Genomic DNA, 13703 nt, shown 5'->3' on the forward strand with positions numbered 1-13703 from the left:
ACTTTCTCTTTCACTCTCTTCTCTCTCCCTTTACCTTTTCAAATCAATCAGGAAATGGGAATGGTATCTCTAGGTTGTTAGGCAGTTCATTATCCCTCATCATCTGGGTGCCCCAGACAGAAGCATACCTGGGCATCCATGTCCTTTGTAATTTACTTTGTCACCTTCTCTCTTGGACCTTTCTCTTTAGCTTCTAATGACCTGTCATTTTACTTTTCTGCTCTTAGTGCCTAAATGCATACTTATGTTTATCCTGTTGTCATGTTTGTAGTCTCTGTTTCAGCAATTTGGATAGTTCTTTCTATTCCATGTAAGGCAGGCTTTTGTTATTTTGAGAGGTATTCCTTTGTGCTGACTCCGGGATGTCAGAGTCACATTGTTCTGTGGCCCCAACTGTGTTAGGTCTCATGTCTTTGGGCCTCACTGTTGGCCACCCCCAGATGCTCCCCAGTTTTCAGCATCTGGTATGGGGACCCTCACTGGCCAATGTCTAGATACTCCAGGTTTTTCAGCATTTGGTGCCGTTTCATTTTTTTCCTTACTCTGTCATTGCACCCACTTCAGCAACTTCTTCTAGTCCCTCCTAAAATAATAAATTTTCTTTTCTGCAACAGGTCTCTTCCTGTCTGTTTTTCTTTCTGCTCAAAATGAGGGTCCCAAATGAGATACCCTGTTCAAGCCCATTTTTCTGGAGGCCCTGACCCTCTGACCTGATGATGACTCCCTGCAATACAGAAAAGCAGCCGCCTGAACACTTTTTTTTGGTGTCTCCACTAATGGGTGAGTTCTCCACTGTCTCAGGGACTCCAAGGACATCCCCTGAACAACAACTCCTCTCTTCCCCAATTCACATTTGCTGCTACAGGAGCCTGTTTTTCCTAGCTTCCTTTCCCTTTCCACCTCTTCCGTCTTCTTTTATCATACTTCTACTGGTCATGTCTCTTTAGGATTGTAGGTTAGAGTCCCACCCTGGGACAGTCCCAAGGTCTTGGGTGCAAGATCTCTGATCTTGAAGTTGTCATGGTAAGGTGCCCCTTCATCCGTCAATGAGTATTCTGGCTTGCTCTCTCTCTCTTTCTCTCTCCCCCACCAAAGAAACAAAGGGAAAGGTACCCCTCATCCCCCACTCTGCTTCCTTTCCCTCTTTTTCTTTCCTGCCCTTTTTAATCATCTCCTCCTCCTCTGAAGCTGAAGGGGAAAAAAAAAGCATAAAAGAGGTTTTTATAATAAAACTGTTACGAAAACTACCTTACCCAAATTCTAGTCTACAGTTTCCTTGGATTACCTATTAGAAAAAACAAAGTTTAGCCATGTGAACAGGTTTCAAAATTGTCAGAAATAATTTAAATCCAGCTATCTTTAATAAAGTCCAAATGCTTTTCAAGTTCACATGAGTCCTTTGGTAAATAAAACTTGTTTTCAAATTATTAATAAAGACTGGGTGCCGCCGCTCACACCTCCCAACATTTTGGGAGGCTAAGGTGGGAGGACTGCTAGAGCCCAGGAGTTCAGGACCAGCCTAGGCAACATAGTGAGACTCCATCTCTAAAAACAAAAAAGTTAGCCAGGTGTGGTGGCACACACCTATAGTCCCAGCTACTCAGGAGGCTGAGATGGGAAGATCACTTGACCCCAAGAGGTGGAAGCTGCAGTGAGCTGTGATCATGCCACTGCACTCCAGCCAGGGAAACAGAAACCCTGTCTCAAAAAATCAATTAATTAAATAATTGCTGGAAATAGAAATGTCTTCAGAATTGTATAAATAAGACTAATTTAAGATCGTTGGCTCAATGAAAATAGCTGAATCTTCTGAGTTACTGGCAAAATGCCCATGTGTTTAAGATTCTTACTTAGGGGTTCACCTAATGTTCAGAATTTAAAAATGGTTAACCAGGAAATAACTTTGAATGACCAATTTTGTCTAATATAGTTCTAGCTAGGCACAGTGGCCTTCACCTGTAATGCCAGCACTTTGGGTGGCCAAGGCAGGTGGATCACTTGAGGTCAGCAGTTTGAGACCAGCCTGGCCAACATGGCAAAACCCCATCTCTACTAAAAATACAAAAATTAGCCAGGCATGGTGGTGCATGCATCCCAGCTACTTGGAAGGCTGAGGCCCAAGCTCTTGAATCCAGGAGGCGGAGGTTACAGTAAACTAAGATTATGCCACTGCACTCCAACCTGGGTGACAGCGTGAGACTCTGTCTCAAAAAAAAAAAAATTATAAATAATAATAAATTAGGTAAATGTAATGAGATAAATGCTTGTAAGTGAACTTTCTGTATAATTTAAAATCTTAAAATCATTTTGGATGCTTATTGGATGCCTGGGTCATTTCCAATTAAGAAAGGAATATTATATAGGGAAACATTTTACAATAAAATAAAAAATTTTAAAAACTGTGGAATGGTTCTCATCTATAAAATCCTAATATCTGATAGTTCAGGATTTCTTGCTTCCTAGGTTGATATAAAACTCACCAAAGAAGATGCGTTTTTATCGAGAAAAAGAATAACTGTGCCTAATTCAAAAGTTATCTAAAGGTTGGACTTGAAAAGGTAATTTATGAAACCAGGTAGAAAGGAACCAGTAAGTAGGGGAGAGATAGGTAAAGAAAGTTATGGATGTTCAGAGGTATTTTTGGTAAGGAAAATTATAAAGAAAAGAGAATAATTCTACATAAGAAAGAATCCTGCAAATCTCGGCAGGGAAAAAAAAGGATCTTATATGGTAAATTATTGTTCTAGAGTAGTAGAATGACTAGTTATTTAAGAAAAATGTAGTATAGGACAGGCACAGTGGCTTACGCCTGTAATCCCAGCACTTTGGGAGGCCGAGGTGGGTGGATCACTTGAGGTTAGGAGTTCGAGACCAGCCTGGCCAAGATGGTGAAACCTTGTCTCTACTAAAAATACAAAAATTAGCTGGGTGTGGTGGCACATGCCTGTAATTCCAGCTAGTTTTGATGAGGCTGAGGCAGGAGAATTGCTTGAACCCGGGAGGCGGAGGTTGCAGTGAGCCAAGACTGCGTCACTGCACAGCAGTCTGGGCAACAGAATGAGACTCCGTCTCAGAAAAAAAAAAAAGGGGGCTGGGTGCGGTGGCTCACGCCTGTAATCCCAGAACTTTTGGAGGCCAAGGCGGGTGCATCACGAGGTCAGGAGATCGAGACCATCCTGGCTAACACAGTGAAACCCCGTCTCTACTAAAAATACAAAAAAAAAAAAAAAATTAGCTGGGCATGGTGGCGGGTACCTGTAGTCCCAGCTACTCAGGAGGCTGAGGCAGGAGAATGGCGTGAAGCCAGGAACACAGGAGGCGGAGCTTGCAGTGAGCAGAGATGGCTCCATTGCACTCCAGCAGCCAGGGCAACAGAGCAAAACTCCGTCTCAAAAAAAAAAAAAGAAAAAAGAAAGAAACTTGAAAAACTAATTCAGGCCATGACAAGAAACAAGCGGTTGGACAAGCCTCACTATACCTTCCCCTCTCCCCTCTGGAAATTAGGAGGCCAGGTTCAAAAGGCCCTCTAAGAATATGAAAATAAAGTATTGCCCTTTCCCACAAAGGAAAAGATTGCTCTGTTTAACCAGGAAACTTAGTCCTATTAAAAACTTGGAAAGGGCCAGGCCGGTGGCTCACACCCGTAATCCTAGCACTCTGGGAGGCCAAAGTGGGTGGATCACGAGGTCAAGAGATCAAGACCATCCTGGCCAACAAGGTGAAACCCCATCTCTAGTAAAATACAAAAAAATTAGCTCGGCATAGTGGCACACGCCTGTACTCCCAGCTACTTGGGAGGCTGAGGCAGGGGAATCGCTTGAACCCAGGAGGCAGAGGTTGCAGTGAGCCGAGATAACGCCACTGCACTCCAGACTGGGCAACAGAGCAAGACTCCATCTCAAAAAAAAAAAAAAACCAACTTGGAAAGAAGTACCCCTTGAAGATCAATTGCAATATAATCAATATGGAAGGGCCCCCACTCCCCATTAGGTATTGTTAAGCACTCCCATTGCTGTTAAACTTCGGGGAATCACTAGCTAGGTACACCTGTCCTGGATTAAACAAACCTGTTTTTTGTGAATCCCTACAGGCATAAGACTAGGACACTATGACCTACACCTGCAAACCTCTGGAAGATTTAAAGTTGCCATTTCACAAGACAGATAAGTAGCAACCACCTCCTCCTGAGAAACACCTTACTTGTCCTTATTGAGTATAGGGACCACCCTATAGCCCAGTGTGATACCCAGTTGTCCCTGTTCTTCTTGCTCCCTGCTTCTAATCAATCTAACTCACTGTGGAATGGGAACAAAACTCCATAGTAAACATTTCTAGAATTATAGCATCGGGAAATAGCATGCATGATTGCGGAATCTGTCATCAGCACCCTCAGGATAGACAGCATCACCCTCTGGTGCAACCTGCAAACCTCACAGCCATCTCCCCAAACCTCCTAATTGGCCATAGTGTTCCTCTGGTACCTAGGCCCCTACTTGTAAAATGGCTCTCTCCCACACTTAACAGATTCACCTGACTCCTCTCCAACCACCCTCCTACCCCCCTACTACTACCTGGACCTAGGACGCTGGGTATCTACAGCTCCAGTGTACTAATGATACTATCGTTTGCACAAATTGTTGTGGCAATGACACAGAGACAGAAATTCCCCATGATGCTTTGAACTAACCCTAGTGGCCAAATTCCCAAGGCCATGGGAGGGCAAATGGGATCCCACTGGTAAACAAGGAGACTATACATGGTGCCTCCTCCAGGACCAATACATGCAAGGGAGAAACGACTGCTTAATCTGGAAAGATGGAGGTACCACCCTCTGGTGGAAAATGAGGGCTATCCAATCACCCGCATTGGAACCTGGAAAAGGTATCTCTATAGACCCAGTTTGGCAATAAAAAAATGCACGGCATACCTTGCAAGGATTCAATTTGTGACCCATCTGGGTTCACCTTTAGGGGAAGAAATCCTATCCCACACCCACTTCCAACCCTGTAGGGAACCATTTATTCTTCTAGGAATAGCTTTCTATTTTGCTTATCAAAACCTTGAAACACCAGTGAATGTATTTTGGCCACCATTATCCCTTCAGGGGGTATCCATTCATAACCCCATAAAACCTAGAAAAACAAGAAGTAAAAGAGCAATAGGATTAATTTTTACAGGAATTGGGACAGCAATAGGGGTGGTGGCCCCGCGTGGGGGGCTTTGCATACCAGAAGTCAACGCTAAGAAACATAACTCAGGCCCTAGAATCTCTGGCCACCAACACAAGTCAGACATTAAGAAGAATTCAGGAATCTCTGGACTCTCTGGCAAATGTAACCCTGACAACAGACTAGTCTTGGATTATTTATTGACTGAAAAAGGTGGAGTCTGCACTGTTATCAATAAGACCCGCTGCATATATATTAACAACTCTGGACAGGTTGAGGTTAACACTCAAAAGTTCTAAGAGCAAGCCACCTGGTTACATATATATAACCAGGGAACTGACCCCAACTATATCTGGTTGACCATAAAAAGTACCCTCCTGGCCAGGCACAGTGGCTCACGCCTGCAATACCAGTACTGTGGGAGGCTAAAGTGGGAGAATGAGTCAAGACCAGCCCGGGCAACATAGTGAGACTGTCTCTACAAAAAAATTTAAAAATCAGCTGGGTGTTGCTGGCACACACCTGTGTTCCCAGCTACTCAGGAGGCTAAGGCAGGAGGATCACTTGAGCCTGGGAGGTTGAAGCTGCAGTGGGCCACGATCACACCACTGCACTCCAGCCTTGGTGACAGAGCTAGATCCTGTCTCAAAAAAACCCAAAAAATAACAACAAAGAAAACACCCTCCCAAGTCTCACCTGGTTTCTACTCTTTTTAGGACCTCCAGTGGCTATCCTATAACTACCAGTCTTTGGCCCTGCCTCCTACAGCCTCCTTGTAATGTTTGTGTCTTCTAGATTGCAACAATTTCCATGTGAAGATGATGCTAGCACATGGCTTCCAACACATCCTTGTTCTGATCCCTTAGATGAGGCATCAAGAGATTTTTACTCCTCCAGTGCTAGGCAGGGCCAATGCCCATAAAAACAACAGGAAGCAGTTGCAGAAGATGGACTTCCACCCTTCCACAACCCTGTTAAGACTGAAGGGGAGTACATAATGTGGGGAGTGAGGTAGGACAGAAGCAGGACTTGTTTTCCAAGCACTGGCCAGAGACCCTTGCTGAAGAAAACAAGAACAAAACCCTGATCAAAACAGGATGCAGCAAAGAAAGCAGCCAAAACCAGTTATAACCAAGATGGCAACAAAAGTGACCTTTGGTTGTTCTCACTGCTTATTACACACTAATTATAATGCATTTCCATGCTAAAAGAAACTCCAGTGGGTCACAGGGAGCCAGGCCTGGTGGCCAGAGTGTATCATGAGGCTGGACCTGGTGATGCAGAAGGTGGTGGTCCACCCCCAGGTATACTGCTCAGTGTGGTGGATCATTTCAACAGAATCAGCAAGGTTGGAAAACAGAAATGCATTCTTCATGTGCTTTTGCAGTCATGGCAAATGAAAGTACTTGATGTATCCAGCAGTTCTGCAGTCCCTTTTAATGAAGATGACACATGATTGTTTTTTAGCCCACGATTATTTGGAAAACACATATAGGATGTTTAAGAGGATGAATGCCAGAGAAAGAACAGTTGGGTGGTACCACACAGGCCCTAAACTACACAAGAATGACACTGCCTTCAATGAAATCATGAAAAGATACTGTCATAACTCAGTATTGGTCACTAGTGACATGAAGCCAAAGGACTTAGGGCTGCCTATAGAAGCATATATTTCAGGAGAAATCTATGATGATGGAACTTCAGCCTTGAAAACATTTGAGCATGTGACCAGTAAAACTGGAGCAGAGGAAGCTAAGGAAATTGGAGTTCCTTTTCACTTGCTACAAGACATCAAAGACACTACACTGGGCACTCTTTCCCAGTGGATCACAAACCAGGTCCTGGATTTGAAGGGACTGAACTCCAAGCTTCTGGGTATCAGAAGCTACCTGGAAAAAGTTGCCACAGGCAAACTGTCCACCAACCACCAAATCATCTATCAGCTTCAGGAGGTCTTCAAGCTGCTGCCAGTCATCAGCCTACTGGAGTTTGTCAAGGCCTTTTTTTTTTTTTTTTTGAGACGGAGTTTCACTCTTTTTGCCCAGGCTGGAGTGCAATGGTGTGATCTCGGCTCACCGCAACCTCTGCCTCCCAGGTTCAAGCGATTCTCCTGCCTCGGCCTCCCGAGGATTACAGGCATGCGCCACCATGCCTGGCTAATTTTGTATTTTTAGTAGAGACAGGGTTTCTCCATGTTGGTCAGGCTGGTCCTGAACTCCTGACCTCAGGTGATCCACCCTCTTCGGCCTCCCAAAATGCTGGGAATACAGGCATGAACCACCGCGCCCAGCCCTTGTCAAGGCCTTTTACTGAAGACCAATAACCAAATGGTGGTGGTGTACTTGGCCTCGCCGATCCATTCTGTGATCACCCTGCACAACCTCATCAACAAGATTGCCAACTGGGATGTAGAGAAGAAAGATAGGAAAAAGAAGAGAGCAAAAAAGGATACAAAAGATGACAAAGAGAAAAATAAAGGAAAAAAGTGATATAAAGAGAAAAAGGAGAAAATGTAAAACATACAGACTTTTTAATTTGTAAACTAAATCAGTGTGCTACTAGGGGGTTCTTTTCCACTTTAACTGCTTGTTAAAAAGCTGTCCTGGGCCAGGCATGGTGGCTCACGCCTATAATCCCAGTACTTTGAGAGGCCAAGGTGGGTGGATGACTTGAGGTCACGAGTTTGAGACCAGCCTGGCCAACATGGTGAAACCCCGTCTCCACTAAACATACAAAAATTAGCTGAGCATGGTGGCACACAAAATTAGCTGAGCTGTAGTCCCAGCTACTCAGGAGGCTGAGGCAGAAGAATTGCTTGAACTGAGGAGGGGCCATTGAGATTGTGCCATTGCACTCCAGCCTGGGAAACAAGAGCAAAACTATGTCTCAAACGAAACAAAACAAAACAAAACAAAACCAGGAGTTGAATTTTTCCCATCTTGAAAGACTCTTTCGGTCTGTTTCTGGTAATTTACAAAATCGCTAAATGGAATACACAAATTCCGTATGTTCTCTGCCTCGTAACACCATGAGTTCTAACCCTTCTGAACTCTGAGAATACCACAAGTTTTGCACCCATAGCTCTAGCATTCTCAGGCTTGGGATCCAGGCTCCGTATATTGTTTACCTTGAAAGACACAATTAAATGGATTGGTTTTAAAAAATAAAAACGGGCCGGGCGTGGTGGCTCATGCCTGTAATCCCAGCACTTTGGGAGGCTGAGGCAGGCAGATCACCTGAGGTCAGGAGTTCACGACCAGCCTGGCCAACATGGCGAAACCCTATCTCAATTAAAAATACAAAAAAAGCCAGGTGCAGTGCCTCAAGCCTGTAATCCCAGCACTTTGGGAGGCTGAAGAGAGCAGATCACGAGGTCAGGAGTTCGAGACCAGCCTGACCAACATGGTGAAACCCTGTCTCTATTAAGAACACAAAAATTAGCTGGGCATGGTGGTGGGTACCTATAACCCCAGCTACTCAGGAGGCTGAGGCAGGAGAATCGCTTGAACCCAGGAAGCGGAGGTTGCAGTGAACCGAGATCGCGCCACTGCACTCCAGCCTGGGCAACAGAGTGAGACTCTGTCTCAAAAAAAAACAACAAAAAAATTAGCTGAGCATGGTGGTGCATGCCTGTAGTTACAGGTACTCGAAAGGCTGGGGCAGGAGAATCGCTTGAACCCAGGAGGCAGAGGTTGTAGTGAGCCAAGATCATGCCACTACACTCCAGCCTGGGCAACAGAGTGAGACTCTGTCTCAAAAAAAATAAAAAATAAATAAAAACATACATACACACATACATACAAAGAAGAAAAGTCCCACCAGTGCCACGACAGTTTGCAAATGCCATGGCAACCCCTAGAAGTTACCTTAAATGGTTTAAAACGGGAGGATCTCTTGGTTCTGGGAACTCCCTGCCCCTTTTCTAGAATATTGATGAATAACCTGCCCTTATTTAGTATATAGTCAAGGAATAGCTATCTATTCACAAGGGCTGCTGCTATTGCTGTGTCTATGGGGCAGCCATTTCCTGTACTCTGCTGCTCTAATAAACTTGCTTTCCTTTTTCTCTATTGGCTTGCTCATGAACCTTGCACAAAGCCAAGTACCCCCTTGGGCTAAGCCCCAATTTTGAGGTTCACCTGCATACCTCATATCCAAATCTGAACTCAAATTCAAAGTCTTAAATACTTTCCCCATGAAGGCATGCATCACCATCCCCTACTCCAGATATCTTACATGTCAATCTCTGAGCAGTGTTAATTATTTCTTTGTAATGTATCCATGGTATACCCATTCTTCTCTACCCTTACTGCCAGCATCCTATTCTAAATCTTAAGGTCTTAAGGCGAAAGCTTCAAGGCTCTCTATAATCTGGATCTACTCTTTCTACCTGAAGCCTTAGTACTCTCCCACACAAACACAGCATTTCTACATGTTTGCAGAATATGCTATTCTACTTCCACTTCTTCCCTAACAATCTATCAAATCCTGTGAATCCTTCAAGCTCCAATTCCAAAAAGTATGTGCTTATGGTTGTCTTCCCAATTACGATTCTAAACTTCCTGAGGTTAGAACTATGTCTTCTGCTTCTTTTAAATGTCACACAGATAAGAGATTATATGTTTTAAATCAAAACTCAGAACAAAGGATCTGTCATTTTCAGACAAAAAAAAAATCTGACAGATAAAGTTAGACATCAAAATGTGTTTTATAGGTTACTGCAATGGCTTACTAAAACTACAGAATTACCATAATTCATGTTGAATACTTTTTGTGGAGTCTTTTATCATACAAGGAAGTTGTATAATACTACTACTAATAGTATTTCTGGGCTGGGTGCAGTGGCTCATGACTGTAATCCCAGCACTCTGAGAGGCCGAAGCGGGCAGGTCACCTCAGGTCAGGAGTTCAAGACCAGCCTGGCAAACATGGTAAAACCCTGTCTCTACTAAAAATGCAAAAATAGCTGTGTGTGGTGGTGGCCACCTGTAATCCCAGCTATTCGGGAGGCTGAAGCAAGAGAATTGCTTGAACCTGGGAGGCAGAGGCTGGAATGAGCCGAGATCACACCATTGCACTCCAGCCTGGGCAACAACAGAGTAACACTCTGTCTCAGCAGAAAAAAAACAAAATCCTTACCCCAAAGTTGGTCTCAGTCACTCAAAATGATTTATTGAGCACCTACTAAAAGTCTACCACCAGCGTAATGGAAGGCACAGTGACTACAGAAGCCTCAGCCCCACGTCCTCCCATGTTCCAGTCTAGGGAGATCCTTCATGGCTCTTGAAAAACTTTGAGGCCGGGTGCAGTGGCTCAAGCCTGTAATCCCAGCACTTTGGGAAGCCGAGGCAGGCGGATCATGAGGTCAGGAGAGCGAGACCATCCTGACTAACACGGTGAAACCCCATCTTTACTAAAAATACAAAAAATTAGCCGAGCGTGGTGGCGGGCGCCTATAGTCCTAGCTACTCGGGAGGCTGAGGCAGGAGAATGGCATGAACCCGGGAGGCAGAGCTTGCAATGAGCTGAGATCGCACCACTGCACTCCAGCCTGGGCGACAGAGTGAGACTCCGTCTCAAAAAAAAGAAGTTTGAAACCAGCCTGACCAACATGGTGAAACCCCATTTCTACTAAAATACAAAAATCAGCCAAACATGGTGATACACGCCTGTAATCCCAGCTACTCGGGAGGCTGAGGCAGGAGAATTGCTTGAACCCAGGAGGCAGAGGTTGCAGTGAGTCAAGATGGGGCCACTGCACTTCAGCCTGGGTGACAGAATGAGACTCTGTCTCAAAAAAAAAAAAAAAAAAAAAAAAAAAAAAAGCAAGAAAACTTGATTCCCTCCTATGCTTTGTATATATCTCTCCTGACTTCCTGAATTAAGTAGTTGAACTGATTCTTATCTCCTTACTATTTTCTTTAAACCATCACAAAGGAAATGCCTTTTTTCCAGTAAAAACACCTAAATTCCAGTATCACCTTAAGTTGTCCTCATCTAGTATACTCTGCTCTTACTTTTTAAAAAAAAGAATAAAAGAGAAAAAAAGGAAAGGCATGGGGAGAATAAAGAAAAACCTTCATTTCTCCTTTCCTTATGTCTAAATAATGAGAACTCAAAAAGACTGAGACTTACACACTTGCCTCATTAAGTAGAAAACTATCAAAATAAGAATTTCAAAGTAATAAAAAGTATTTGTCCACATCAACTATGTGCAGGACAATGTCCTGCCTTGTTTTATTTTTTATTTATGTGATCAAAAGTCAAATCTATGTAATTAGCAAAATGGCACAAGCTATTTACCCTTTTTTATTCTAAAAAAATTGTGTAGAGGATTAGCAGTGAAACAATATGTAATACATACAAAAAAAAAATACTGCTATTTCTATCTACATTTCCAGATAAAACACAGGTGTCCCAAAAGCAATACAACAATGCAAGCTACTGTGAATGAGGTTGTAGATATACAGTAATATGCTATGACAAGGGATGATTTCACAGGAGAGCACTTTTCCCCAAAAGAGCTTTCATCTTTGACAATGTGCTTCAGGCAGCTCATGCCAGAGAGTGCATGACCAACACAGTACACCATCAAGATTAATGCTAAACTCCCTCATCTTGGGCACTCCATCAGTTTTCAAACACAGCAGGGTCAGAAACATAAAATTCTTCAATATAAACACAAACAAGACACAATAAAACACCACATGCTGAAAAGGTACCAGTAGGACAAAATAAGAACAAGTGGACTTAAGGCCAGGCACAGTGGCTCACGCCTGTAATCTCAGCACTTTGGGAGGCCAAGGTGGGCGGATCACAAGGTCAGGAGATCGAGACCATCCTGGCTAACGCAGTGAAACCCCGTCTCTACTAAAAGTACAAAAAATTAGCCGGGCATAGTGGCGGGTGCCTGTAGTCCCAGCTACTCAGGAGGCTGAGGCAGGAGAACAGCGTGAACCCGGGAGGCGGAGCTTGCAGTGGCTGAGATGGCACCACTGCACTCCAGCCTGGGCCACAGAGCGAGACTCAAGTGGACTTAAAATTCGGCAAAAAGGAAAACATCTTAACAGTCAAAATGAATGAATAGGCCAGGTGCAGTGGCTCACGCCTGTAATCCTAGCACTTTGAGAGGCTGAGGTCGGCAGATCACGAGGTCAGGAGTTCGAGACCAGAGTGGCCAGCATGGTGAAACCCTGTCTCAACTAAAATACAAAAAAAAAAAAAAATAGCTGAGCATGGCAGCATGCGCCTGTAGTCCCAGCTACTTGGGAGGCTGAGGTAGAAAAATTGCTTGAACCCAGGAGGCAGACGTTGCAGTGAGACGAGATAGTGCCACTGCACTCCAGCCTGGCAACAGAGCTCAAAAAAAAGAAAAAAATCACCTACCTACCTACAGGAAAAGCTCAAATGCCTTAATATGAAAAACGAAACCCTTCACAATCTCGGCCAGGTGTGGTGGCTCATGCCTGTAATCCCAGCACTTTGGGAGGCTAAGGCAGGTGGATCACCTGAGGTTCGGAGCTCAAGACTAGGCTGGCTAACCCGGTGAAACCCCATTTCCACTAAAAATACAAAAATTAGCTGAGCATGGTGGCGGGCGCCTGTAATACTAGCTACTCAGGAGGCTGAGGCAAGAGAATCACTTGAATAGGGGAGGTGGAGGTTGCAGTGAACCAAGATCATACCACTGTACTCCAGCCTGGGTGACAGAGTGAGAATCTGTCTCAAAAAAAAAAAAAAAAATGAATAAGAGAAGTTGGTATCTTTTCTAAAGCATAAATGTGTTCTGCTTAGCCGTTTAAATGACTATCACCTACCTACAGGAAAAGCTCAACTGCCTTGGTATGAAAAACAAAACCCTTCACAATCTTAGCACAATCTACTACTCTAAAGTCATCTTAGTAGGGCGCGGTGGCTCACGCCTATAATCCCAGCACTTTGTGAGGCCAAGGTAGGTGGATCACCTGAGGTCAGGAGTTTGAGACCAGCCTGGCCAACATGGGGAAACCCTGTCTCTAATAAAAATACAAAAATTAGCCGGACATGGTGGCGGGCACCTGTAATCCCAGCTATGCGTGAGGCTGAAGCAAGGGAATCACTTGAACACGGGAGGCGGAGGTTGCAGTGAGCCAAGATGACACCACTGCACTCCAGCCTGGGCGACAGAGAGAGACTCCGTCTCAAAAAAAAAAAACAAACAAAAAAAGAAGTCATCTCCCACCACCTCTTCCAAGCAACCATGTCACCATCCTCTTCTGCCAGTGTATCTTTGTGTACTGTTCTCGGCCTATGTGCCCATACCATTTTCTGTCAAACCGCAATTCATCCTTCAAATTGGAAGGGTCATTCATCTCAGTAGAGCCTTTCCCAGTGTCCCAGGCAGTAGTCTCCCCCTTTAAGCTGCTGCCCAATCACAAAAGACCATACACATCTCCAGACATAACAAATAAAGGATGAGAGAATGGAATGAAAGGGATACAGAAGTGGATATAGGGAATGGGAGGGGAAAGGAAAGTCTATATTCATTCCTAAAGT

The 13703-nt window shown here is 44.2% G+C and overlaps 2 protein-coding genes and 1 pseudogene across 10 annotated transcripts in view; 2 read left to right on the top strand and 1 right to left on the bottom strand.

Moving 5' to 3' along the window:
• LAMTOR2 (late endosomal/lysosomal adaptor, MAPK and MTOR activator 2) overlaps nt 1–13703 on the top strand; it is a 334290-nt gene that overhangs the window by 84906 nt on the left and 235681 nt on the right. The window lies entirely within an intron of this gene.
• GON4L (gon-4 like) overlaps nt 1–13703 on the bottom strand; it is a 101393-nt gene that overhangs the window by 83656 nt on the left and 4034 nt on the right. The window contains exon 1 of one of the 9 annotated variants that reach the window (XM_050752291.1): nt 1254–3878. The exons of the other annotated variants lie outside the window; for them this stretch is intronic. The gene's annotated coding sequence lies outside the window, so the exon portion shown is untranslated. Of the gene's footprint in view, nt 1–1253; nt 3879–13703 lie in introns of those variants that run through there. 9 annotated transcript variants of the gene reach the window in all.
• Nucleotides 6428–7684, top strand: LOC126951375 (26S proteasome non-ATPase regulatory subunit 7-like; annotated as a pseudogene).

This window comes from Macaca thibetana, chromosome 1, assembly GCF_024542745.1.
Source record: "Macaca thibetana thibetana isolate TM-01 chromosome 1, ASM2454274v1, whole genome shotgun sequence".
Classification (NCBI taxonomy): Eukaryota; Metazoa; Chordata; class Mammalia; order Primates; family Cercopithecidae; genus Macaca; species Macaca thibetana.